Source organism: Colossoma macropomum, unplaced genomic scaffold (genome assembly GCF_904425465.1).
Source record: "Colossoma macropomum unplaced genomic scaffold, Colossoma_macropomum, whole genome shotgun sequence".
Classification (NCBI taxonomy): domain Eukaryota; kingdom Metazoa; phylum Chordata; class Actinopteri; order Characiformes; family Serrasalmidae; genus Colossoma; species Colossoma macropomum.
The window spans coordinates 39,229,820-39,256,254 of NW_023494787.1; the positions used below are offsets into that span (position 1 = coordinate 39,229,820).

The following is a 26,435-nucleotide window of genomic DNA, read 5'->3' on the forward strand; positions in this document are numbered from 1 at the left end:
CATGATTTGCAGTGGAAGTATTAGACTTCTATCTGTAAGAAGCACGTTCACGGATTGTGCAGTCACAGCACACTGTCAGAAGTAAAGGTTCTGTGCAGGAACATTTTTTGTTCATTAAAGTACAAACAATGTAAATGTACCCTCACGGATAACAATGGTATAACAATGGTATAACAATGGTTTTAAGGTCCAACTGTGTATCTGAAATACTTTTTCATTAGGGAAAGGGTGTCTATTTGTACATTTTCAAAACATGTTTTAAAACAGAACAATTAAATACAAAGCCTGCAGTCAAGACAAAGTGTGTGGAGTCAATACAACTTAAAAAAAATATATATAATTTGATTGAATATGGTGACAAGAGGGATACTACCCCAGTGACAGTTCATTACTTTTTTTTCCTGAGAGTTCAGGCCTGGTGGAGTGGCACATGGGGGCAGTCAGCTGCCTGATGCTGTCTCATTCATTTACTGTGAGTAATGTAATGTCCTGACTTTATTTTAAAGGTCTAACTTACAGCAATCCAATAGGCCTACATCAGTGAAAGAAAAAGGCAGTTTACCACATGAGAAAAAAAATGATTTAGCCCCATCAGTAATAACTTACTCCTATACTATTCTTACAGAAAATGTTCATTATGAGGCTTTTTTCTCTTTGGTGAGAGTTCATTGCTCGCCACTGTGTGCTGTCTCCCTTCAGCGGAGCAACATGAAGTATTTCATGGCAAGATGTGTCCCCAAAATACATGCATAGGCTGTATTTCCGATAAGGTAAATCTAGTGAAATAAGCCAGGGTTCAGGGGGTCATGTACTTGCTATCTCTGGGTGATGTCATTTGAAAACATAATATAAATTTTCATAGCTATGCTGATGATCAAGACTCTGTAGACACACTGACCAGCTGTGTGTCAGATATTTCTCAGTGGATGTCGCAAAACTTTCTACATTTAAATCACAAAAAATAACAAATACTGATTGTTGGTACAAAAACTCAGGGAAAGCTGCTTTATGAGAAACTTGGTTCTTTAGCTTCATATACCAAACCTGAAGGATGAAACCTGGGTGTGATCTTAGACTCTGAGCTCTGTTTTATCCTGCATATAAACGCAGTCACTAAAGTAGCTTTTTATCATCTGAGAAATATCGCCAAAGTTCTGCCTTTTCTATGTCAGAGTGATGCAGAGAAACTTGTTCATGTATTTGTTATAAGCAGACTTTATTACTATAATGCTCTTCTTACTGGACTTCTTAAGAATACAATCCATTCTCTGCAACTCGTACGAAACACAACAGCACAGATCCTAACAAAAACATAAAAAGAGAGATCAGATCACTCCTGTTTTAAAAGAACTGCACTGGCTACCTGTATCAGTCAGGACAGCTTAGAGCTGTGCTCTGTTTTCTCTTTGTTTTCTCTTGTTATCCTTTTCGTCTCTCTCTGTCTCTCTCTATCTCTCAGATTAGAGCTTTGCTCTGTTTTATCTTTTTATCCTTTTCTTCTCTCTCTCTCTCAGCTTAGAGCTGTGCTCTGTTGTCTCTTTTTTCTCCTTTTACCCATTTCTCTCTCCCTCGCTCTCTCTCTCTCTCTCTCTCTCTCTCTCTCTCTGAGGAGGAGGTTGAGGTGTGTGGTGAGAGGGTTTCTGGGCTTTGATCCTGTTCTTTTTCTCTCTTATCCGTATTATACTGTTATTAAAGTGGGTATTATTGGTCGTGTTATTGTACAGTGTGTCAGTGTCGGATAGTGAACGATACTTGGGCTTCCCGCCGTCTCTGTCACTCTGTCATGGGTCAGGTGTGAGCCGGGGTCGGGAGAGACAGTGGAGGAGGTTCTGCTGGGAGTCGGGGAGCTAAAAGCTGAACAAAGATGAACAAAGCTGTGGTGATCTTCCTTAAGGAGCAGAGCTTAGTGAACCGCTTGGTTGAGAGTGGGGTGGGATTTGCAGAAGGGAGTTATAATAGACGCCCCTGTAGAAGATGTAGCAACTGGTGAAGAGGAATTGGATGATGAGGATACGTGCTCGGTGCTTTCTGGAATTTCTGAATTTGGATCTCAGTCAGAAGAAGCTGATCTTTATTCTCTCCAAGAATTTCTTGGACGAGACTTTTGGTAGGGCGGTTGATATAAAGGATTTTTTCCCGGATGTTGACAAATTTGTCTCTTCAGTAGTGCGAATTCAGCGGAATGTTGGATACGATGCCTTGAGTGAAAAGAGATTTCAGCTGAAAAAGTTCTTAACTAAATTACGGAGGGGTAAAGGCCCTGTTTCACTAAAAAAATAATATGCACACACTGCACAAGGTGTACTTCTTAACACTGGTCTTTTCTCTGGGTCTGTCCTTCCTCTTTACCTTTATTTGTATGGAGCTTCTCAGAGTGGGCTCTTTAAATATGAATGGGGGTAGGGATAGGAACAAGATAGAGATGCTCTCAGAGATGATTAGGATTAGGAAAATTTATATAATTTTTCTACAAGAAACCCATTCTGATAGTGAAAATGACACTGACTGGGGAATATCGTGGGCTCCTATACTCTTAGTCATGGGACTAACTCTAGTGCAGGGGTTGCTGTGCTGTTCTCCAGTTCACTAGATGTGACTTTGCAATCAACCACAGAACTTGTGAAGGGGAGGGTGCTTTTAATCAAAGCTGAGATCAGGGGGTTTTCCTTTCTTTTTGTGAATGTATATGCACCGACTAAGGGCACTGAGCGTTTAGAGGTCTTCTCAAATTTACACCATGCTCTTTCAGGATATAGTAATGCAGATGTGTGTGGTAATGGGAGGGGACTGGAACTGCACGACGCAGTTCACAATTGATAGGAATGGGGAGGAACCACATGTATAGAGAGATAAAAATGAGGGAGTGAGGCAGTACACATGGTTAAAGGTAGGTGATTCCAGAGTGTGTGGGGCTAGGTTGGACAAGTTTTATGTAAGCAAAGGTTTTAACAACAGGGTGGTGAGAGCAGGAGTAATTCCTGTGGGGTTTTCCGATCATCATATGGTCACTGTGGAAATATAGCGTAATGGCTACAACACGTGCAAATTGCTACTGGCATTTTAATGTTGAATTATTACAAGACAGTGTTTTTGTGGTAAATTTGCACTTTGTTGGTATAAGTGGAAAGCTCAGAAGCACTCTTTTGAAAACTTGAGTCAGTGGTGGGATGTAGGGAAGGTACAGATTAGACTTTTCTGCCAAAGTTACTCAGCACATACTGCCTCATCAGCACGCTCTGCTGTAAAGAAATTGCAACAAGACATTGAGAACCTGGAGAAACAAATAATTGGAAACAGCAGAATAGGGCTTCATAGGGAGCTAGCGGAAAAAAAAACAAAAAAAAACAAGAGTTGGGATTCCATCTACAAGAGCAGGTGAAAGGGGCTTTAATACGGGTGAGGATTAGCTCGATTAAGGACATTGATGCACCTAGTGCTTACTTTTTCAATCTAGAAAGAAAGACTGTACAACAGAAGCAGATAACTTTTTTAAAGTCTACCAATGAGACCTTGACGTCCGACCCTGCTAAGATGAGGAGGCTGGCGGTGCAGTATTATGCAGAACTGTATGGTGCTAAGGACTGTGACTCTGACAGCGCTGCAGACCTTCTTCAAGACCTTCCACAGTTGAGTCCAGGTCAGAGGAAGAAGCTGGATGCTGATATTATGCTTGAATAACTTACAGCCGCAGTGAAGCAACTGTCTGCTGGTCGATCCCCGGGGTTGGATGGATTACCAGCTGAATTTTATCAACATTTTTGGACAGATCTGGGACAGGATTTTTATGAGGTGGTACTGGAATGCTTGAAGACCGGTTTGCTCCCTACTAGTTGTCGGAGGGCAGTTTTGTCCCTACTACCTAAGAAGGGAGATCTAGGTCTTTTAAAGAACTGGAGACCTGTTTCACGGCTCTGTGTGGACTATACAATACTATCAAAGTGTCTGGCTAATAGATTGAAATGTTATTTAGACTCTGTGATTTGTAAAGATCAAACATATTGTGTACCAGAGAGAACGATTATGGATAATTTGTTTTTATTGAGGGATGTAATTGATTTGAGTTTAATGAATAATGATAGATTAGGGATTTTATCACTTGATCAAGATAAAGCTTTTAACAGAGTAGATCATGGTTATCTTTTTAAAACTTTGACAGCATTTGGATGTGGAGATAAGTTTGTATCTTGGCTTAAGCTTTTATATGCTGACGCATCTGTCATGGTAAAAGTGGGTGGGGCTTTGAGTGTGAAGGTGCCAGTACAGAGAGGTATACGGCAGGGCTGTCCCTTGTCAGGTCAGTTATATAGTATTGTGATTGTCATACAGGGGGAGAATGCTGGTGGTGAATAACTTGGCTGCCTCTACGTTGTGGCATAGGATAATGGTTTTAGAGCCTCCTGAGGAGCTGATTGGAAGGCTACAGAAGAACTACAGTCATGCAGAGTGGTCGCTAGACTGCTGGAAGAGGTAAAATCAGCCCTTCCTGGGTGTTATAGAGAACTGATGGCAAGAAGAGGGATACGGAGACAGCAAGCAAGAGGACTTTGGAGGTCACATTGGCGATTCCGGTGGATTCAGGGGAGGAGAGAGTCCCACCAGGAACGTTGTTTCACATTTCGGATTTGGGACAGTTTCGAGCGCTCTCAAGGAAGGCTCTGTACCATGCCTGTGTCAAAGTTGCACACCAGACTGATCTGCAGCATCAGAGAGTGGTAAGGTGGCTGGAGTTGTTCGAGCCAGACTTCCTCCTGAGGGACAGGTGGAGGTCCCTGTATAAACCCCCTATAAAAAAGCGTTCAGCCGGTCTACAGTGGAGGATTATTCACGGGGCAATAGCTACAGACAGACACGTGGCCCACCTGAATCCATCAGTGGGGGGGCAGTGTAGACGAGGAAGAATAAGGCCACAGGTGCTGGCTGTGTGAATCCTGAGCTGATGTTAAAGTGGCTGATGGCAGGGCGGATTAGAGTGGAATATGAGTATTATAGGCTGGTAGACCAGATAGAGGTATTCAGCAATGTGTGGGGACTGAGTGATGTACTGTGCTGTGTTGATGATGATTCTCACCTAGTCTTCAAGTTTTAACTGTGTTTTAACTTCATATATCTGGATGGATCTGTTGTGATAAAGGTGTAATTATATTGATGTAATAAAGATGTGTTAAAATCTCTCCCTCTCTCTCTCTCTCAGCTTAGAGCTGTGCTCTGTTGTCTCTTTGTTTTCTCTTTTTACCCTTTTCTTCTCTTTCTATTCTTTTCTCTCTTTTTCCCCCTTCTTCTTCTTCTTCTTTTTCTGTAGATACAAACCACCAAGTACCATACCGGTCACCCCTCTTCAAAGGTGTGATACGAGTGTGCTGTTTGCCACAGTCTTAAATGCTGGTAACAGGTGTGCCTGGTTGGCACTGATTCTGGGATTTTGAGTCTCCTGGAGTAACGGTGCCTCATCACTGTTGCCCTCTGCTGGCAGCCGGCAGCACAGGCTGACCCTTTCCACTCGTGAATAAAACTGGTTATATTGCAGAAATTAATAGGCAATTATTGAGTGTGTTTCAAACCAGTGCTGTACATATGACCTAAAGTTCCCTTGCACATGTAACAGGTACACCTATTGTTGCACTTGGTTCTTTAACTGAACTTTTATCTAATTATGTGGATACATGCATATGTCCTCTTGTGACACAATTGCATATATATACTTTAGACACATCACAGATTTTCTTGAACATGGTTTTGTTATTTTTGATGGTAAAATATATTTAGTTACATTAGATGTTGGTCAAACATTCATAAAATTATTGGTTTGGTTTGAAAGATCCTGAGCCATGGATAAATTATGGATAAATATTTATTTCAGTCTTTAAGATTACTTAAATGGTACTCCATCATAAATATCAGCATCCATGAACAAAGTGACGTCCTTGAACAACACAACTGCTCTTCAGTAGCAGCACAAGACAAAACTGAATGTTTACAGCAATGCAATTTCACACAACTTCACTGATGTAGCAGAGACACAGATGTTAGAGTATTTAAGATTTGTGTTTGAATGATGCAGGATGAGGTGCCGAACATCGCAGTGCTGGGCTCTGGTGGTGCTTTGAGAGCTATGGTTGGACTGCTGGGGTCACTGAGTCAGCTGAAAGAAGATGGACTGCTAGACTGATTCATGTACCTGTGTGGAGTTTCAGGATCTACTTGGTACTGATACAGAACACATCTGATGTCTGCATTAATTATGTATTATAAATTATTTAAGTGCAAACATTCAGACTAAATACATTTCATTTTGCACACACCCACATACCCACATACACCTGTAGGAAGAGACAGGTTTTATGTTGTGGTTTATGAGACTGAAAATACTGTCACTGGCCAAAGAAAAATAAGCACATTTCACCTCATTTGCTTTTACTACAAAATCTCTTAAATAGGTGGTCAACACCTGGGTAGGCTTTAGTTCAGGAGTAGATGATTGGCTTATTTACATACATTCAATCAACCGTTTATCTCAATAACTAGTATCATAATTTGTGCTTTGATTGATGTACAATATAGTATTTGTGATTTAGCAAATTGATTTACTTTTCATGTTAAGTTCTGGACATTAGTTTTGCAACAGTATACAAAATTTTGGAGGTTCTCATCACTGAATGCATTCTGCATTCGAGCAGGGACAAAGCTGTTCCTGATTTGATTGTGTTGTTGTACTAATTCTGTGAACAGTTTTGAAAAGGTGGACTAATTACTGAAAACTACTAGCAAAAACTATCAATCAAAACACTCACCCATCTGTTCTCTGAAGGTGCATGACATCACTATATAAAGAACCAGACTGGTCCACCAAACTGGAGACTGTGAAAGAAAACATCATCCGAAAGCTTGCTGATGGCAGAGTCAGCTGGTGGAAGATGGGTCAAAAACTGATGCAATACTATTCAGAAAAAGACAACTTCAGCCTGACAGATGTGTGGGCAGCACTGATTGTGTCTAACATGGTCAAAGAGGTAAGACTAGTGCGCTGTCGTCAGGGTTGCCAGATCCAGCAAAAATCCTCTGGCTAAACTGTGCTTAAAACCAAAAGTGAAAATCTATACCAAATTTTGAAGTATCCAATCACAAAAGAAAAGGATGAAAATAGATATAGGTGCCCTTAGTTAAAGTATGATTTATTGATTTCATGTGTGAAAATAAGTAAACATCCTCTATATGTGTACAACTATGGTTTTGCTGAATTTAATATATATGGGGAAAAAACAAACATCAAATAAATAAATAAATAAATAAATAAATAAATAAATAAGGCCATGCAAAATGCTTCATTCATTGCAATTTGATGTGTGCGAATGTGTTACATGAACCATTTCCACACTTCTCCTTGAGGAAGTCTGGTATATATAGTTTATATAGTATATATAATATATATAGTCCATCCAATACCTGCTTCAGCTAATCAATATTTCAGAAAATCAAGTGCTGCTGATGGAATTAAACAAATCCATGCAATGACTGGGATGCAGTGAGAAGTCAGGAAACAAACTTGTGCTCATCCAAAAGTTAGTTTGCACAGTACTCTTGTGAATGTGATGATGACTTATGAGTGAAGCAACATGTCCAGGTATGGTCTGTATTATGTTGTGCTGGTACCAGTGGATCAGACACAGCAGTTTTTAAACACTGTCCACTCACTGTCCACTCTATTAGACACTCCTACCTTGTTGGTCTATCTTGTAGATGTAAAGTCAGAAACAGTAGCTCCTCTGTTGCTCCACAGTTTGTGTTGGTCATTCTCTAGTCCTTCATCAGTGGTCACAGGACGCTGCCCACAGGACGAGTTAATAGAATCTTTCACACACAACAAAGCATCTACAGGGGACCATCCAAATAAAGTGTTACCTATTATTTATTACAGTGTGCTTTAAAATACTAATAAAAATTTGGAAAGATGACAAAGAGATGACTAAAACCTTAATAAAACTCGATGCAAAAAAACTTTTTTTTATTCAAAATATTTTTTATTTTTAAAAAGATTAATGCAGGTGATGGTTAAGGCTGTTTTACATTATAATGAGGGTACTGCAGTATTGTATTGGTCTTATTTGATCTAATATTTCCTATTTCACAGATCAATGAACACAGGATCTCAGAGCAGAGGAGCAAATACACCAATGAGGGGGGAATGGCAGGGTGCATTCTATAATCCTTTCTTTTGTTAACATTCTATAATCCAGTTTACAAAGTAATCTTTCATTTTTTTTTAGCTAGACAACAAATAATTTCGTGATAACATACTTCTTTACTTCTTTGACTATGGAAACTGCATCAGTAATCTACAACGTTCGACTCTTGTTGATTGTTTATTGAGAGTTTATTGACAGGTATAGACAATGCTAGCTTGAAGCTGGGGAGCTTGTTCCCATCTCTTTTCAAGAAGCCAATATTAATTACAAAATGCCAGACTAAGATGACAATGCTAGCTTGAAGCTGGGGAGCTTGTTCCCACCTCTTTTCAAGAAGCCAATATTAATTACAAAATGCCAGACTAAGATGACAATGCTAGCTTGAAGCTGGGGAGCTTGTTCCCATCTCTTTTCAAGAAGCCAATATTAATTACAAAATGCCAGACTAAGATGACAATGCTAGCTTGAAGCTGGGGAGCTTGTTCCCACCTCTTTTCAAGAAGCCAATATTAATTACAAAATGCCAGACTAAGATGAAAATGCGAGGATTACAAGAGTGAATTAACTTGTTAAACTGACTGCAAACACAGCCGTATAGTAATTTAGTTTTACTGGTTTTATTAAGAGACCAAAGAGACCAAGATGAAAGTCGCATTTGGTAGCACCCTTATCCTCCACATTGCAGACTCGGGGTTCAATTACCTGCCTTTAGTAACGGTTCTCCTTACTACGCAAACTAAACTATGCAAATAAAACACATTATTATATATATTATATAATATTTTATTATACTTTCCCTAAAGCATGACTGATCGCATCAAGTGTCACAACAATGTGCTACATTAGTCATTTTCTGTTATTTAGCTGCAATTTTGAGACTCATGGTGTATTTTATGCTGTTTGAAGGTTTTGTTGATATTCAATAGAGATAAAAAAGCTCAGTTTTTAATCACTTCAGATGGAGGCATCACACTCTGCTTACCCCAAGAACGAGACAAGACCAAATTTGCTGTCTTTATCTATGTACTCCTTAAAATTACTCAGTAACTGATTGTTCTACAACAACAACAACAATAATAATAATAATAATAATAATAATAATAATAATTAATAATACTAATAATAATAATTTTATTTATATAGCACTTTTCATGCCGGAGGCAGCTCAAAGTGCTTTAGAGACAGGTGATAAAACATAGTTATAGAAGAGATCATTAGTATTTATTTAGAATCAGAAGAAAATGAAGAAGATTAAATTACAAGATAAACACCACGAGACATTCAGTTTTAGTTAAATGCTAATTTAAAGAGATACATTTTTAGGTTCTTAAAAGTGAGCACTGAGCTTGACTGTCTAATAAAAGGTGGAATTGAGTTCCACAGTTTAGAAGCATAATAACTGAAAGAGGCCTCTCCATGTTTCCTGTATTTTACAGAGGGTATTTGCAGAAGGCCACTATCTGCAGGTCTTAGATTCCGGAACATAAACAGACACTCTGTGATGTAAGCAGGTGCTAGGTTGTTTTGAGCTTTAAAGACTAGTAGCAGAACCTTGAAATCTATCCTGAATGATACAGGCAGCCAGTGCAGTTCTTTCAAAATGGGAGTGATGTGATCTCTCTGTTTTGTTTTTGTTAGGATGCACGCTGCTGCATTTTGTACGAGTTGTAAGGGATGTTTAGTTTTCTTAGGAAGCCCAGTAAGAAGAGCATTACAGTAATCAAGTCTGCTTGTGCAAGAACAAGTTTCTCTGCGTTGCTCTGAGATGGAAAAGGCCGAACTTTAGCAATATTTCTTAAATGCTAAAAAGCTACTTTAGTGACCGTGTTTACATGCGGGGTAACACCCAGGTTTCATACTTCAGGTTTGGTATATGAAGCTAAAGAACGAAATTTCTCAAAAATCATTTTTCTCTGAGTTTCTGTACCAACGATCAGTAATTCAGTTTTTTCATGATTTAATTGTAGAAACTTTTGCGACATCCACTGAGAAATATCTGACACACAGCTGGTTAGTCAGAGTCTTGATCTTCAGAAGGAATAGAAATGTATAGCTGGGTGTTGCCAGCATAGCTATGAAAAGTTATACTATGCTTCCTAATAACATCACCTAGAGGTAGCATGTACAAAGAGAGAAGCAAAGGCCCTAAGACTGAACCTTGGGGGACTCCACAAGAAATGGCAAATCGTTTTGATGAATGATTTCCAAGTGAAACCATGAACTGCCTATTACTTAAATATGATTTAAACCATTCTAAAACTGTGCCCGAGAGGCCGACCCAGCATTCAAGACACTGGAGTAAAATCTTGTGGTCAATGGTATCAAAGGCTGCGTTAAGATCTAATAAAACCAAAACAGAAGGATTTTGTGCATCAGCGCTGAGCCTGAGGTCATTCATAACATGAATCAATGCTGTCTCAGTACTATGGTTAGAACGAAAACCTGACTGAAACTTCTCATATAAATTGTTTGATATTAGATACATATTTAGTTGTTTGAAAACAACTTTTTCTAAGACTTTACTTAGAAAAGGTAGGTTTGAAATTGGTCTACAATTATTTAGTAAGGATCCAGGCTTCACCAGGGCAGTTTTAAAAGCATCTGAAAAAACACCTGTTGACAGAGAACAATTTACAATAGTTAAAACATCATTGTGAACACAACCAAAAACCATCTTAAGGAATGAAGTAGGAACAGGGTGAAGATCACATGTGGATGAACTTTTTGTTTGTTTAAAATAGTTGTGAGCTCCTCATAGTTGATAACAGAAAAAGATGTCATTACTGATGTAGGTGGCTTATCAGGAACATTTATAGGAGCTTGTTTGAGTGTGCTGAGCTACACCCTGTTGTATCAGGTCTATTTTATTTTGGAAATGAATTGCGAACTCTTCACAGATTTTAGAAGATAAATCATCATTAAACGCACTAGCAGACAAGTTAGGGTTAATTAGTTGGTCTATGGTGGAAAAAAGGATTTTGGTATTAGTTTTGTGTCTATTGATTACACTGGAGAGATATGACTGTCTGGATATTTTCATTGCATTATTATAGACTGAGATCTGCTCTTTTTATAATAATAATAATAATAATAATAAGAATATTCCTTTCATTTATAGAGTACTTTCATATGACTCACATTAACAGTAACAGAAAGTGTTAATGTTAAGTTGCAATTATATATTATTTTGTAATTATGTATTATTTTGGAATTTTTACCTCACATTTACCTGGTTTTACCTTGAACTGTAAAAGAAAGAATTCCCAGTTCTCAGTGTTGTTAATAACTTTGGTTCTTTTTCAGGTAGCACTTTACAGATCAGTAATAAGTGGGTAATGTTATGGCAGCATCATAGTAACAAGTTGGATTTATCCATAAATCAAATGTCAATTGCGTAGTTGTTATGAAATAATAAAATAGTAATTGTAGCGGGAACAAGTCAGTAATAAAATGGTAAAATCATGGTAACAAGTTGTACTTACCAAAATATTACTTGCATACTTTCCAGTTCATAATGAATAATAAGCTGGTGTTTATAATGATAACAGATTTGTAATAAGATGGTAAAATAAAGGTAACAAGATTAAAAAATTACACGCTTATTTTCTGGTTGTTAAGGAATAATAGATGAGTAATTGTAGCAGTAACAAATTAATAATGAGTAAATAACAGTAACAAGTTGTATTTACCTAAAAATTACATGCACATTTGTTAGTCATTAAAAAATAAGTTGAAGTCATTGTAGCGGTGGTCAGTAATAAAATAGTTAAATAATGGTAACAAGTTGTACTTACTTAAAGTCAGTAACTGTAGTGAAGACTAGTTGATAAAGTGGAAAAATAATGGTAACAAACTTTAATTGCCCATCAATCAAAAGGGCAATAATATTATTATTAGCCCAAAAACAAAGCAGTAGTTTTGCTGAAATTATGTGGTTTCAGTGCTGTAAAATACTAATTCACTTGTTTCTACTTCGTTTCTTACCTGTTATGTCTTTAAGTGGTCAGGGGCAAAATGATGTTACAGGCTGTAATTACAGTTAAACTAAATGGTATCGGAGCTGTAAAATGCAAAAATGCTTCTTCCCATCTTTTTTCCCACTTACTACATCTCTCATCATGTAATAACATCAGCTCTGCAAAATAGTCTGGGTAACTGCACTGAATCTATGACTAAATTACTGCATTATAATCTCTCATGGTTGTTCTATTACTTTTCATGCAGGCCCACCTATAGACAAGTGTACTTACATAGGAATAGATGAGGTAAATGTACTGAGATTACACAGAATCAGGGCTGGAAAATGCAACATCACATGTTCCCTTTGTGTTACCTTTTAACAAAATACTGTTACTTTACTATAAAGCACAGATCTGACAAAATGCTCAGAAAATAGTTCACTGATGGAAAAAAATCACAGCCACACCACGCATATCTTTATACAACCTCTTTATCTTTCCTTGAAGATTTAAAATGGGACACTAGTAAATAAGAAAAAAGCAAATTTTTTTCAGTTTTACCTTTCGAATTTGGAAAAAGATATCCAATTTTAACATCATTTTTGGACATAATGACAAAGAAAGGGGGAAATAACAAAATAAAGGCAATCATCCCATTCGGTAAAATAAGGGCAAACCCTGTATGATCAAACAGCCTCCCTGGAAAAAGAGGGCAAACACTAAATAAGGGCAAACACCCTGTATGGTCAAACAGTCTTTTGGGAAAACAGGGCACAACACCCTCTAAGGCTAAATAAGGGCAAACACACAGTCTCCCTGGAAAAAAGGGCGAACATCCTACACATACCTGGCTAACATTTAACTTTTGACTTTGCAAGCTACAGGTAGCAGCTCTGCATTAGCTTTCATTTGTTTTATTTTTTCCTGAAGCTGTGGCTCATTATCAAGAAAGTCTTGCATTCTTTAGCATAGGACATTAGTTAGGAGCCAGAGAATTTTGGGATGCGGGCTTCTTCTTCTGTGGCAGCAATGTAGACTTCAGCAATGACTGCTGTCATGGCGATGGTGTTGCGGTCCACAGCGTGGCGCTCACAGCTTCTGGTGACACTACGTGTTTTCTTAAATGTTTTCAGCACTGCCCGATACCTATTCACCACATCTTCTGGAGTTTTCACTTCAGAGACACAAATAAAGAATTATGCAATTACATCTGCCTCTAAACATAAGCATTGGGTTTCATTCACCAATCTCTTCATAAGTTTGTTCTTAAATGTTTATTAATTCCAAATAAGAAAACATTAGTGAATGTCAGAATCTTCATGAAAACTGCATAAGTGGGTTTTAAATAGTGCTGGCTTTTGCCATATCGCCCACCTCTAGTTTTAAGAAAAAAATTCTCCTTAAGAACGGTTGGTGAATGAGGCCTTTTGTTATATAATGTACTGAAAGTTTAGAGGAACATTAGCACATCCCCTTGGCTTAATTGTTTTTCCAAACTGAGCATGTTTTCCTGACTTTGTGTGCCTCTTCTTCCTCTTTTTTTTCCCTTGTGCATCAGAGGAAGAGGAGGAAGAGAAAGTCGAGGACGAGTCAGAATCTGATCGTATCTCTGAATCCATCCTCTCTGGACCTACATGTAAAAAATACTTTAGAAAATGCTTTACAAACATACATAAATTACCAGTAAATTTTATTTATATGAACTACCGACCAGGGGTGGGAGCAGAGTGGGGATGTTCCAGTGCTAACTTCAGTTATTGCCTGAGAAAGTCTCTCTCTTCTTTAAGTGCACAGACCTCCTCCTAAAGCCTCTTGACAAGTAACTGGGCTGTTGGAGCTGAAGGCTTAGAGGGGCCCTCAGCTATCAAATCAGAATAAACATAACGTTATTCGGGTAATTTTATATTTAAAATCAATGCATAATTATCAATGCATAAAATCTGCTAATATGAACCACACACACACACACACATGCACATGAATGGCATCCTAAAAACACAGCACTAAGAAATTAGGACAAGTTTATATGAAGGGGAAAACATAATGATTGACATTCATGTTTTTTGTGATGAATTATGTAAAGATATAGCCATGGGGAGGGTAAAGCACAGAGAACCTGTAATTGTTTTTCATATAGTTTTCTATTAAGCTTATTTAATTTAATAATCTATACAGAGTATCTTTACTGGATGTAAACTATAGTTCAACTATTTTATTTACACTGATTGCTAGTGTTGCGTAATTGTGCATTTTAAATCTACCATACCCTAATCCATATGGAATATACATATTAGCACATTCTTACTGTGTTATATGGCTTTAATTAATATTTATGTTTATGAACATGTAGATCTTTTAAATCTAAATCATAAATATGGTGATTGTCACAACTGATCTGCTGTATTCTCTTTGCTTTGAGGGATCTTATTACTGCCAATAAATATCTAATGGTAACTACATAAATATAAATGTCTTCTTATTTCTGTCATGAGCTTATTTACTTAAATTTTGGTGATTTGTGTATAAATAGCTGTTGGTAACCTAGGTGTTTTACAAATAGGCCTAGCGCGATGAAAACTGGACATTTAAGTTAGCAGCAACATGCAAAAACATCTGATGTTTACAACAACAGAAAAATAGTGAAAATCAATTGAGTAATAAGAAAGGTAGAGCCTATGTACAAGAACTCTTCACGTACCCAGTATTTTGTTTACAAGCAGATTTTGACAGTTTCAACCAGGTAGACTCGCAGACACATCTCTGTGACTGAGAACAGACAACGCAGCACTTATATATCTATATCTATATCTATGATATAAATAATTTGATGACAATGACAATATGATGTTACTACTTGCACCAATCAATGCAAATGCATTAGGGAGTTAGTTAACTGTAGTACCTTGAGATACATCTTCAACCTCATCCTCTACAACAGTTGCGGCTGCACGTGCTTCCTTTCTTTTGGTTTTAGCCCCAGGCATCGTGGCAACAAACAGATTGGAGATTCAGACTCTGCCAAAATATGTAAATATATAAGTTAGTTTGTTTACTGGTAAACATATTAGCAAGGTATGTGTTAGCAAGCAACACTGTACTTTCATCAGTTAACGTTACCATATTACACAAAACCATGCACGCCTGAATCCATATGGTTAATATATGTAATTTTAGAATTCTGTTTTTGGGATGTCATAAAAACCAATACATTACATAACAAGTTATATCTGCCTTTAGCGGCATGCTGAACAGTACCAAATACAGCCTGTTTAATCCTAAAGGATAAGAGAGGTTGGAAAATAGTCAAGCTATAATGATTTACAACTCTTGGTACATAAACAAACCAAAAAAAAATCATAAATAAATAATAAATAAATATACTACACTAAATGTGTACAATGTGGGCAATTTAATGTTACCTAGAGCAACAGAGTTCTGTTATAAGCATGTCAATATTAGCTAGCTAACTATCTATGGAAAAAGCCATAGTACAATTTTCATAGGAGCCAAAGTTGCTCACTAGTGGGCAATTTAGGTTAGCTAAGTGGTTAAATTCAACCGTGCTCGGTCATTTTTGACCTAGCATTAGCACGCAATCCCACGCTAATCACCCAACAATCCTAGCAATTTAGCTAGCTAGCTAAGATTCACTTAAATACTGCCACCTAGCCTAGCTAACAAGCTAATGTTTTGCTAGCTAGCTGAACTTTAATGTTAAACACCATCAGAATAACTGACAGCAAACAAAACATGCAACTTTACTGCAACTTTATGATATGCACAATGCAATACACTGCCTGTCACTCACTCATCAAACTCTCTGATATGACCCCATTATTCCCTTAGCTCGCCAGTTAGGTTGTCAACTTGACTCGCAATTTCTGCTCAGACAACTTCAATCCGGCACACGCAGCGCCTCCTCAGGGTCCTCGGGGATGAGCGCAATCGTAAACGCCGTCGAACGCCAACATCCCCGCGGTTGAAAGGTAGCAGCCGATAATAAGATAAAAATATGACTCTTGCAAGAACATTAATTCAGAAGGTGGCGAGGGGAAAAAGACGTCGTCCACTGGTTGCAGAAAGTAAAACTACTGTCCAAGACGAAATTGTGTGCAATGCGGATGAAAATGCGGAGAAGCAGCAGCACTAAGGATGGATACAGATGGTAAGTTTTGCCTATTAACACAAATACATAGGAGAACTAATATTATTAGTGGACGTATGTGTACACAGAGTGGACACATGTATGTTCATGTGTTATAATGTTAGACTTTTAAAGTCTGCAAACAAAAACTAGTTAGGATACTGAACAAATGGTCTTTCATTGTTTTTGGATGATTGCATTGAGCTAATGTAATTTTTTTTAAAACAAGCTTTATTAATTAATGCTAGCTGCTACTGCTACTAACCTATGGCAATTACTACTGCTAATATGAATATAGATATTATATATAATATAGATATTATAGACAATCACTAGCAGGTCGCAGTATTTATGTTGATCCTTTTTATATAAGATCTTGTTTTTCCAGGGTGTGTCGGAAACACAGACGATTTGCGTCAAAGTCAATAAGAGACAAGTCCATATTTTCAAGGTCACATCTACCAATATCGTCTTGGCTAACATTCATGCACAGGTCAGTTTACTACCTTATAAATTAGCCTTTTCCAAAATATTAAAGATTCAAAAATTAAATTTTTAACATTAAAAATCAACCTTAAATGCTTTTGCCTTCCAGTTTTTGTTTTGCTAAAAATATCACAGGGTAAACAATAAATTTAGGAATCAAAAATGTAAAATAATGACTTTTGGTCACCACCACTTCTAATTTTCACCACTATATTTAGTTGTGACATTATAACAGAAGTGTGGACATTTAAATAATCCTTATAGTGTGAAAAAATACTTCCAATTCGTATAACATCACCCATTATAATATTTTATGTTTTTATATCTCTGAACATATCAATAATCATTTCAATAGGTTTTCACAAGGACCTAGACTGCGGCAAGTGGATTTGCTTGATGAAGGAGTTGCGGGGAGCAGCCGCAGTCTGTCAAAAATGTCAGCAAAACTTAAGGAAGTCTGTGTCCAGTTATTGAAAAGATTGGAGCGGAGGACAGGGAGGAGGCTAGGTGGGAGAAATGCCTTTGTCGTTTTAGATGAAAGCAAATTCTGCCATAAGATAAAGGTAAGGCTCCCATATTTAATTTCTGTTATGTTAGAAAACTGAAAAAAAAAATAGATTAGATTTATGTATTTGCATTGTGTAACAACATAATCTATGAGGTAGACTTAGAGTTTTATTTAATATTTCAGTATGCACGTGGACGCTTTGGGGCAACTTGGAGAAGATGTGGTTGGGTCTTCGGAATGTTGGAAGTGAAAGGGAGACACAGAAGGCCGGTGTTAAAATTTGTCCGTCAAAGGAGTGCACAACACCTTATGCCAATCATCAGAAAACATGTCAGACCAGCCAGCACAATCCTTAGTGACTCATGGCCAGCCTGCAGAAGCCTTCAGCAAGAAGTCCTCATCCATTACCAAGTCAACCACCAGGTTCTTTGTGCATCCTAGAACTGGTGCTCATACCCAGCACCTTGAAAGAGCATGGAGAACATACAAAAGGGATGTTTACCATTACAGAGGCAACATTTCTGTTAAAAGACTGAAGGATAATCTAGCATTCATAGAATGGCACTATTAGTTAGCTATATTTATATATCTATATATAAATATGAATTATTAACTATTAAAAAATTCATGTTTAAGCTCTGTAGTTATGGAGTGAAGAAAAAACATGTATAGTTTAAAAGGTTAAAATATGTTTAGTGACATTTTATTAAGTATTTTTTTTTCTGCAATGTGATCTTGGAACTGGTGTCCCATTTTAAATCTTCAAGGAAAGATAAAGAGGTTGTATAAAGATATGCGTGGTGTGGCTGTGAGTTTTTTCCATCAGTGAACTATTTTCTGAGCATTTTGTCAGATCTGTGCTTTATTGTAAAGTAACAGTATTTTGTTAAAAGGTAACACAAAGGGAACATGTGATGTTGCATTTTCCAGCCCTGATTCTGTGTAATCTCAGTACATTTACCTCATCTATTCCTGTGTAAGTACACTTGTCTATAGGTGGGCCTGCATGAAAAGTAATAGAACAACCATGAGAGATTATAATGCAGTGATTTAGTCATAGTTTCAGTGCAGTTACGCAGACTATTTTGCAGAGCTGATGTTATTACATGATGAGAGATGTAGTAAGTGGGAAAAAAGATGGAAAGAAGCATTTTTGCATTTTACAGCTCCGATACCATTTAGTTTAACTGTAATTACAGCCTGTAACATCATTCTGCCCCTGACCACTTAAAGACATAACAGGCAAGAAATGAAGTAGAAACAAGTGAATTAGTATTTTACAGCACTAAAACCACATAATTTCAGCAAAACTACTGCTTTGTTTTTGGGCTAATAATAATATTATTGCCCTTTTGATTGATGGGCAATTAAAGTTTGTTACCATTATTTTTCCACTTTATTATCAACTAGTCTTCACTACAGTTACTGACTTTAAGTACAACTTGTTACCATTATTTTACTATTTTATTACTGACCACGGCTACAATGACTTCAACTTCTTATTTTTTAATGACTAACAAATGTGCATGTAATTTTTAGGTAAATACAACTTGTTACTGTTATTTACTCATTATTAATTTGTTACTGCTACAATTACTCATCTATTATTCCTTAACAACCAGAAAATAAGCGTGTAACTTTTTAGGTAAATACAATTTGTTACCTTTATTTTACCATCTTATTACAAATCTGTTATCATTATAAACACCAGCTTATTATTCATTATGAACTGGAAAGTATGCAAGAAATATTGTGGTAAGTACAACTTGTTACCATGATTTTACCATTTTATTACTGACTTGTTCCCGCTACAATTACTATTTTATTATTTCATAACAACTACGCAATTGACATTTGATTTATGGATAAATCCAACTTGTTACTATGATGCTGCCATAACATTACCCACTTTTTACTGATCTGTAAAGTGCTACCCTTTTTCATTTCTTTGGAATTCGGACAGGCCTGTGTGGCAGCGTGATAGCAAATAAGGAAGAGCTGCTTAAGGCACTTCACCAAATGATACCAAGTATGAACCTGTGTGTTTAACAGTCTTCTCATTTATTTGTCTACCAAAGACTACCAAGCAGAAATGTTTAGTTAATGGGGAATTAAACAGGTTGTGTTATGGAAGTTTGTCGCAAAATACAGTGCATATTAATGGATGCTGCAACTATCAAACACTAGTCATGTAGAGCACACTTACTGTACAATATGAGAAAAAAGCTTTAGCAATTTTAGAAAATGTTGTGTAATTAAATCAGTACACTTGGAAAAAAAAAACTTTTTGTAAAAAAAAAGAATAAAAGAATAAATGCTAGACTGAGATGATAATGTAAAGTTTACATGAGTGAATTGATTATTGAGTGAAATGAATTGAGTGAATTGACTTAAAGAAGAAAGAGAACAAGACAAAGCAAATGGTGGAATTGTTGCCTCACATGACAACAAAAGTGATTGATATACTGCAATTCTCTCTCTCTTTTGCTAACTGTCTTGAGATATGATTGTCACTTTTAAATTTTATGGATAAAAAGGTATTATGGCTAGTCATTTTAAACTTAAAATGACTGGTACTAGAAAGTTTTGATTATTAATTATTACAGCCAAACTAGTTTTATATTATCTAAAACATTGATGGGGATTTTTTGAACATTCTACACTTTACAAAAATTCTGTGTATCTGTAAAGGACTGAAGTGTAAACCAAGTGACTTATGAATCTGCCATTAATGTAAATATAAACAAAGTTACTAAAGATTTGGATTAACAGTTCATGTTCTATAATAACCTCTATTATATTGGCTAGTGGTACTCAGCAACCCTGCAAAAGAAAAGCAAATACAAACCTTTCACCTGTACAGCTTCAGAGAGGTAAGACTGCGTCTCAATGTCTATTTTCATTGATACAATGTGGGTGCATCAACTTTGATACAATCTGGATAAAGACTTGACTAACGCTTAGTACAAACACTTAGACCAACTGTGTGTACTTTAGTTATTATGAATGCCGGCTTAGGTTATAAACCTATAGTTCCTATTCTTTAAATACAGCTGTCCATATGCTGAACTAACCTTGTGACTCAAGTAGCTCATTGTGTCCACAAGTACCCAACATCACTTCAACTACCAGCTCAGCTACATCCTGGAAGTGCATCAGGATTACCAAGTGCTCTTAACTCTCTTGGGTCTGCGTGTGTCTACCATGGCAAAGGAGAATCCTAAATTTTACCTCAATACCACGGATGACCTACTGAAATGTTGTATTCACCAACAAATCACATGCTCAAAAGAATACATGACAGTTTAACTATCCTAACATTAAAAGACTGCTTTTTTAGTTTATAATGATTAGCTAGAATTTATATCTCTAGTTATACATATCCCTGTTGTCAGAAAAAAAATTGGTAACTTTACAGGAGAAGGAAAAAACCTACTTTATTTTTAATGTAGGACAATGGAACTCCAAGTAATTTTGGGCCATTTCTTTTGGTCCATTCCTAATGAAATTTACACACAATGTAAAGAGCAACAGGCATTTTCAAATTATGTGAAAAACTGAAAAATGACAAAAATGGAGATATGAGTTTTATTATATATATGATCTCTCTTATATAATTAAATAGAAAAGACGAATTCTCCTGTAGACCTAAAGACATCAGAAAGGCCAATCTCCGAGACAGAGCTCAAGACGTACACCCAGCATGTATGCAATTCTTTCTCTCATTTGTTTGAAGGAAGGCTCTCTCCAAACAAGTCAGAGAAGTTTTCATCCAGTGAGTAGAACAAAGTACCTTCTTTAAATCTTTAAATGTAGTGCACAAATAAGCACCTAAAATTACAATCTAGTCTCGGCTCTTTGTGTGGCTTTCCTTAAAACAGATTTTATCAGAGTGACTGTGTGTGTTTAACTCCTTAAATGGCCAAGAACCATCGGAAGGTCTAAAGTTTTAATACACACTTCTATAACCTACGAATTACCCAGCCACTTTGCATTGTAGCCCATGCATTTACTAAATAACAAGTCTTAGTATGTTATAAACCTGGAATTTTAAGGGGTCAGTGCATGTGGCGGGCATGTGGACACCGCCTAAAGAAGTACAGAGACAGCAAGCTGTAGGGGTTCACCTGCCACCACCGAGATCGCTGACCAATCCAAACAACACATCACTCCCTACTACTGTTTACCTATTCAGAATCAAAATATCTGACTAAGCCACTCTCAGCTGAGGGATGAGAGCAACCTATTTATTAATTATACTTAATAACAAAAATATTAAGCACTTACAATCTTTAAACCTTCCCCAGGTTTGTTCAAATAAACCAATGTCAGATAATGGATGCTGTCCAATGAAATATCACTAAATAATGGATATTTTCTTTCTTCAGAATTACAAGCATGCTTATATTGCTAATACAACTTTCGAATTTTCCTAAGCATTAAAGGCATACCCACTAGAAGTTGGTAGTTAGCACTCCACCCAAAGTGACACACCAAATATATAATTTGATCTATTAATTATTACACTTTGCAACCTATCAAATTAAAAAAAGAAACACTTTACCCAATACACAACATTCAATTCTGTATAGCAATGGGTTTAAGCACTACCAGCTTGGGAAGTTGCAAATTACATCATTAAAAAGAGATTAAATGTTATAATTTTAGCCTTAAGAACTCCTAGGCTTTGTTGAAAGACCATCAACAGGCTTTACACTGGTCCTGGATAGTAATATGAGGCCTTGATCCCAAAAAAGGAAATAAGGAATGCAAAAGGAAGATATAAGAAAAAGAAATAAGAACACTACTTAAAGAAAAAGAAAACAATACTATCAAAGTTACATTATCACAAAACTGGAAAACAATAATACAAAACAGTTGCTAGTGCTAAGCTATTATGCACACCTGTTAAAAAGATACAAAACAGATGTACTATTAGAATCTCCCTCCCTTATAAAACATTAGCCAACTAGCTGCACTGCTGCATCACTTCTCATACCTGTATAGTACTGCAAAACCTTGTATCTCTTTTTTGTCATTTCTCATTTATAAGTCATTGATATGATGTGCATTTTTGTGTCCAAGTCCATTATGTTCCCAAAACATAATTTAATAAGTACATGACATATATCAAGCTTTTCGTGTTTTATTACCTGCTACCCATCACACATATTACTTCCACTCAGTTTGGCTATAATCTCCTGAAAATTGAAAGAACAACCTGATTTGTTCTTAAATTTTCTCTTATGTTGCTTGTGTTGTTTTACCAGATACTTTTGGTGGGAATCCAGAGACATCTTTGGGAGAGAGTGCCAGTAAGTGCTCCTCTGAACCTAACCTTTGATACATGATAGAGGTATGAAAGAAAAGCTAGTCTTGCTTTCCAGTGTAGTGAGCAGACATATCCTGCCTCCTTAAGTAGGAGAAATCCTGTCACACATCTGACATATGGGTTAGCTAATTTGCAATGCGAATTACCAGTAATATTAAAATAAGAACATGCGGTGTCACCAATGAACAAACACTACTACTGACATCTCATTCCCCTGATTAAGTGAGCATTTCTCCTATCAGTAAACAGTTATTCTTGAACTGCAACAGCAGCAGCATCACATGTATTCTGTAGAGTGTGTTTCAAGTCTTCTCCTTCACAACAAAACTGAAAATGACTGAAAACGTGCATTCTTGAGATCCTTCAAGTGTGGTATCTCATCAGTCTCAGGATAAGAATGCAAAGTGCCATTTTGATGTTTGCTGTCGTTTTCTTGATTTTATTCAAGCAAAGGTACAAAACATTAAGCGGAACATGATTCATAATATAATTCAATATCCCTCTCCACTGGATTTAATTCCCATAATGGTTCAAGATTCTTCATTTAGATGCTTTGTCGAGATTAATCAGTCTGTAGTGTCTGAAATTGTGTCTAAAAATCTCCTAGAAACCTTTCATTCCAGATAGAGAAGAGGTCAAAGGAAGTAAAGTAGATGAAGTAAAGTACAGTAATTACAGAATAATTAAATGAAGCAGTGGGAGAGCTTTAGTATCTTTATATAGTGTTGTTTGACTGTGTCATCAGTGAATGACGTCAACCCCAGTGTCCTTAAATCGAAGACGAGAGACTATGTAGATGCTGGACTGTTACACAACTCACCCTATTTCTCAGTGCTGAGACCGGAACGAGACATCGATCTCATCATTTCCCTTGACCTCAGTGCAGGAGATCCCTTTGAGGTACTACACACACATGCAGTGAAAAGCAATCTTAAATCATACAATCACAGTTATATGTAATTTGTACATGAGTAACTTACAACAAGGCCTGTGTGATATAATTTCCTGTTAATTTGGAAAGACGCCAGAGAATAACCACGTTTGGTTCCATAAAGAACCTTTCAATGGTTGATTCATTATAGAGCCAATTTTGTTTATGAGATGTATTGAAGTTTAAAGAACCTTTGATAAAGGTAAATGTTCTAAACCAATTAAATTGTTTTCCCAAAATGGTACATCCAGTCACAGAACTAGATAATTACATTTTTAATTCAGAAGGAATGAATACTTAATGAAGCAGTCAAGGCTAAGATGGAGACACCACTGTAGGGGTGATCAAAATCTGTATTACATATGACTATTTTTAAATCTTCAGCTGAAAAGGTGAAGTCTGTACAAGCCAAATGCCAAGGATTTTATTGTTTTAAACTCAAAGTATAAGCGTGACGCTGCCACATGAGAAGTCTTTTTAATTTTGTTGCACATATCATAAGAAAAGGGTTTAAATTAAAAGCCTTGCAAGGTTAAACCTTTTTTGGGAGTGTAAAACAATATTTGGCAATAATCTTTTTAGTTGCTAATCAGTGCATTTTATCACTATCACTGTATCACTGCAGTGGCAGTGGGCAAACTGTCTACAGAAGAGTTAAATATACCATTCACTGCACAGTACATAGGAATGTACCTTAATAAACAGGTCCTTCACTTGTGTGACTTCTATGTGTTTAAAGATGACCAAAAGACCAAAGCTCCAACTGTGATTCACATCCCTCTTTTCAACGATGTAAACTGCAAAGGTAACTCAAACATATTGAAAAGAATTACTACTGTATGTAATTAGATTCACTATGATGGTACTAAACTGTGAGTAAATTAAGGGGCAGTGCCAGAATTTTTTTACAGGCATGCTATAGGGATATGGAAACATTTGAAGGGGGTGTTAAACCCATAACTACTGTGGAGGATGTTTTTCGACATATGTTTGAGGGTGTGAGGTAATGTGACTTCCGTAGTCACACTACACACTAAAAGAAAATTCAATAGGAAGTTTCAATATTTAAACACACATTGGGCGGAAGATCATTACAATGAATGAAAAAAAATCACGTATTCAAAAAGTGTGTCGACATTCACTGGGAGCTTATTACATTGGTTGAAAAATTCGTAAACAAATAGGCCTACTGTCACCTGGGTGTTTTGCATGTCCCTCCCACGTCTTGAAATTATGCAAGATCACAGGATGGTTGTCAAAGAAAGTACATAGCTGAGTCAGATATCAGTTATTACATAGCCATCAATAAAATTTCAAACTCTAATTAAAGACAACATATATTACTGTGAAATTTTGTTATAGTCAGTAACAGCAAAAAGAAAGAAGCACTAATCTGTCTTGGAATAGTTGTTAACATTTCTTTCCTATAATACTATGATCATTGACTTTTGCTATAAAATTTATATTTATTTATTGGGGTATTTTGCAAAAATATTTACAGTTATAATTTTAAGAATTGAAACAATGTAAATAATTTTAGTGAAATAATGTAAAAGAAAAAATGCCACTGAATCTCTACACTGATTATGTAGGATATTCCTGTTAATATTACATTTTTTGCTTTAATATTGACATATAAAGCATGAAATATCAACATGAAGAGTAGTTTTAGGCACACTTTGTTCACCCACACTCTTAAAAAAGATGGTTCTTCAAGGGTTCTTTAGTAAAAACAATGGGTCTATATAGAACTGTGATCACTCAAAGAACCATTCCATGATTAAAGGGTTCATGCATTGTGAAATAGTTCTTCAGATTGATGCAGTATTTAAAAAAGGTTCTTTGTAGCAAAAAAAAGGACTCTTCTATTGTTACAAGTTTGACATCATAACAATAGCAGAACTTTAGCTTTTTGGTGCTATGAAGAACCCTTTTCAAAAAGGTTCTATATAGAACCATATACAACACATTCACCATCCAGAAACCTTTAATTATGCAAATGGGTCTTTGAGTGTTCATGGTTTTATATGGAATCATTTTATTTACTAAAGAACCTTTGAAGAATCGTCTTCTTAAGAGTGTAGTTTTACATTTGAATTGCTGTATGTAAGCTGTAGGCTCCTAAGGGTTAGTCCTCCCCCCCACCGCTCGCATGCGGAGTCAAATCACAAATTAATATGGCAAACAAAAGCTGAGAACATGAAAGTATTAAGGAAGAATGAACATGCATGAAGGGAGAATGCAAGTACATTACAGTTCTCGCTGTATTTGTGTTCTCCCTTTATGTATCTGCATTCTCCCCACATGTATACCCCCCCCCCGCCCCAAGTGTCATGCTTGTGTATAATGTGATGTAACAAAAATACAGCAGTGCTCTAAATACTAAATGTCTGTTTCCTCAGGGAAAGTTGAGAAGTGGGGGCAGCGATATAAGACTTTTCAGATGAGCTACAGTCATGAAATGATCACAGATCTTCTGGAGAAAGCAGCTTTAAACATCAAGAACAACAAGGAGAAACTGCTCAAGGAGCTTAAAAAGATCCCTGGAAAAAATAAAACTTCTAAACATGGAAAAGTCTGATGTATGAAATAAGACAGAAGTATGAGTACTTCAAGAAAATGTGCTGAACAAAAGTCTTTTTAGAAAGTTAAATGATATCGGGGTTATGTGGGTGGACTTTTTGTGACTTAATACCTTTTTATAAATGTGTTTATGATTTGTAGCTTAGTATAAGTGATGAAGAAAACAGTAATGCTTTACAGTCTTTTAGTTAACGTTACTGCATTAGTTAATTATAACACCATGAACACCAGAATTGATAGGCAAAATAATGTTACTTAATTTCAGCTAAATAAAGACATTACCTAAATATAAGGCTAAATGATGATGAATCT

The 26,435-nt window shown here is 36.4% G+C and overlaps 1 pseudogene; it reads left to right on the plus strand.

Annotated features, from left to right (window-relative positions):
- The first annotated feature begins 409 nt into the window (after nt 1-409).
- Nucleotides 410-26,121, plus strand: LOC118804944 (annotated as a pseudogene).
- Nucleotides 26,122-26,435: the final 314 nt, after the last annotated feature.